The sequence below is a fragment of the Eriocheir sinensis genome, unplaced genomic scaffold (genome assembly GCF_024679095.1).
Source record: "Eriocheir sinensis breed Jianghai 21 unplaced genomic scaffold, ASM2467909v1 Scaffold105, whole genome shotgun sequence".
NCBI lineage: Eukaryota > Metazoa > Arthropoda > Malacostraca > Decapoda > Varunidae > Eriocheir > Eriocheir sinensis.
In genome coordinates this window covers 662,641-666,405 of record NW_026110352.1, presented here as the reverse complement: position 1 = coordinate 666,405, position 3,765 = coordinate 662,641, and positions in this window count along the sequence as shown.

Below are 3,765 nucleotides of genomic sequence, written 5' to 3'. Positions count from 1 at the left end.
CACAACAGACACCACCGCCGGGCACACACACACAACAACAGACACCACCGCCGGGCACACACACACAACAACAGACACCACCGCCGGGCACACACACAACAACAGACACCACCGCCGGGCACACACACACACAACAACAGACACCACCGCCGGGCACACACACACAACAACAGACACCACCGCCGGGCACACACAGACAACAACAGACACCACCGCCGGGCACACACACACAACAACAGACACCACCGCCGGGCACACACCCAACAACAGACACCACCGCCGGGCACACACACACAACAACAGACACCACCGCCGGGCACACACACACAACCAGACACTACAGCGGGGCTCACTCACACACAACAACAGACACCACCGCCGGGCACACACACACAACAACAGACACCACCGGCGGTCACACACACAAAACAACCGACACCACCGGCGGGCACACACACACAACAACAGACACCACCGCCGGGCACACACACACAACAACAGACACCACCGCCGGGCACACACAACAAAAGACACCACCGCCGGGCACACACACACAACATACACCACCGCCGGGCACCCACACACCACACACCACCGCCGGCCACACACACACAACAACAGACACCACCGCCGGGCTCACACACACAACAACAAACACCACCGCCGGGCACACGGACACAACAACAGACACCACCGCCGGGCACACACACACAACAACAGACACCACCGCCGGGCACACACACACAACAACAGACACCACCGCCGGGCTCACACACACAACAACCGAGACCACCGCCGGGCACACACACCACAACAAAAACCACCGCCCGGCACAACCAAGCAACAACAAACACCACCGCCGGGCACACACACACAACAACAGACACCACCGCCGGGCACACACACAACAGACACCACCGCCGGGCACACACACACAACAACAAACACCACCGCCGCGCACACACACAACAACAGACACCACCGCCGGGCACACACACACAACAAGAGACACCACCGCCGGGCACACGCACACAACAACAGACACCACCGCCGGGCTACACACACAACAACAAACACCACCGCCGGGCACACACACACACAACAACAGACACCACCGCCGGGAACACACAAACAACAACAAACACCACCGCCGGGCACACACACACAACAACAGACACCACCGCCGGGAACAGACACAAAACAACAGACACCACCGCCGGGCACACATTCACAACAACAGACACGACCGCCGGGTACACACACACAACAACAGACACCACCGCCGGGCACACACACAACAACAGCCACCACCGCCGGGCACACACACAACAACAAACACCACCGCCGGGCACACGCACACAACAACAAACACCACCGCCGGGCACACACACACACCACAACAGACACCACCTCCGGGCTCAAGCACACAACAACAAACACCACCGCCGGGCACACACACACAACAACAGACACCACCGCCGGGCACACACACACAACAACAGACACCACCGCCGGGCACACACAACAACAGACACCACCGCCGGGCACACACAAAACAACAGACACCACCTTCTGGCACACACACAACAACAGACACCACCGCCGGGCACACACACACAACAACAAACACCACCGCCGGGCACACACACACAACAACAGACACCACCGCCGGGCACACGCACACAACAACACACACCCCCGCCGGGCACACACACAACAACAGACACCACCGCCGGGCACACACACACAACAAACACCACCGCCGGGCACACGCACACACAACAACAGACACCACCGCCGGGCACACACACACAACAACAGACACCACCGCCGGGTACACACACAACAACAGACACCACCGCCGGGCACACGCACACAACAACAGACACCACCGCCGGGGACACACACAACAACACACACCACCGCCGGGCACAACCACACAACAACACACCCCACCGCCGGGCACACACACACAACAACAGACACCACCGCCGGGCACACACACAACAACAGACACCACCGCCGGGCACACACACACAACAACAGACACCACCGCCGGGCACACACACACAACAAACACCACCGCCGGGCACACGAACACAACAACAAACACCACCGCCGGGCACACACACAACAACAGACACCACCGCCGGGCACACACACACAACAACAGACACCACCGCCGGGCACACGCACACAACAACAAACACCACCGCCGGGCACACACACACAACAACAGACACCACCGCCGGGCACACACACACAACAACAGACACCACCGCCGGGCACACACACAACAACACCCACCACCGCCGGGCACTATCACACACAACAACAGACACCACCGCCGGGCACACACACAACAACAGACACCACCGCCGCGGCCACACACACAACAACAGACACCACCGCCGGGCACACACACACAACAACAGACACCACCGCCGGGCACACACACACAACAACAGACACCACCGCCGGGCACACACACACAACAACAGACACCACCGCCGGGCACACACACACAACAACAGACACCACCGCCGGGCACACACACACAACAACAGACACCACCGCCGGACACACACACAACAACAGACACCACCGCCGGGCACAAACCCACAACAACAGACACCACCGCCGGGCACACACAACAACAGACACCACCGCCGGGCACACACACACAACAACAGACACCACCGCCGGGCACACACACAACAACAGACACCACCGCCGGGCACACACACAACAACAGACACCACCGCCGGGCACACACACAACAACAGACACCACCGCCGGGCACACACACACAACAAACACCACCGCCGGGCACACACACAACAACAGACACCACCGCCGGGCACACACACAACAACAGACACCACCGCCGGGCACACACACAACAACAGACACCACCGCCGGCCACACACACAACAACATACACCACCGCCGGGTACACACACATAACAACAGACAATACCGAAGGGAACACACACAACAACAGACACCACCGCCGGGCACACACACACAACAACCAACACCACCACCGGGCACCCACACACAACAACAGACACCACCGCCGGGCACCCAACCACAACAACAGACAGCACCGCCGGGCCCCCACACACAACAGACACCACCGCCGGGCAAAGACACACAACAACAAACACCACCGCCGGGCACACACACACAACAACAGACACCACCGACGGCACACACCCACAACAACATACCCCACAGTCGGGCAGTCACACACAACAACAGACACCACCGCCGGGCACACACACACAACAACAGACACCACCGCCGGGCACACACACACAACAACAGACACCACCGCCGGGCACACACACACAACAACAGACACCACCGCCGGGCACACACACACAACAACAGACACCACCGCCGGGCACACACACAACAGACACCACCCCCCGGCACACACACACAACACCAGACCCCACCGCCGGGCACACACACAACAACAAACACCACCGCCGGGCACTCACACACAACAACAGACACCACCGCCGGGCACACACACAACAACAGACACCACCGCCGGGCACACACACACAACAACAGACACCACCGCCGGGCACACGCACACAACAACAAACACCACCGCCGGGCACACGCACACAACAACAAACACCACCGCCGGGCACACACACAACAAACACCACCGCCGGGCACACACACACAACAACAAACACCACCGCCGGGCACACACACACAACAACAGACACCACCGCCGGGCTCTCT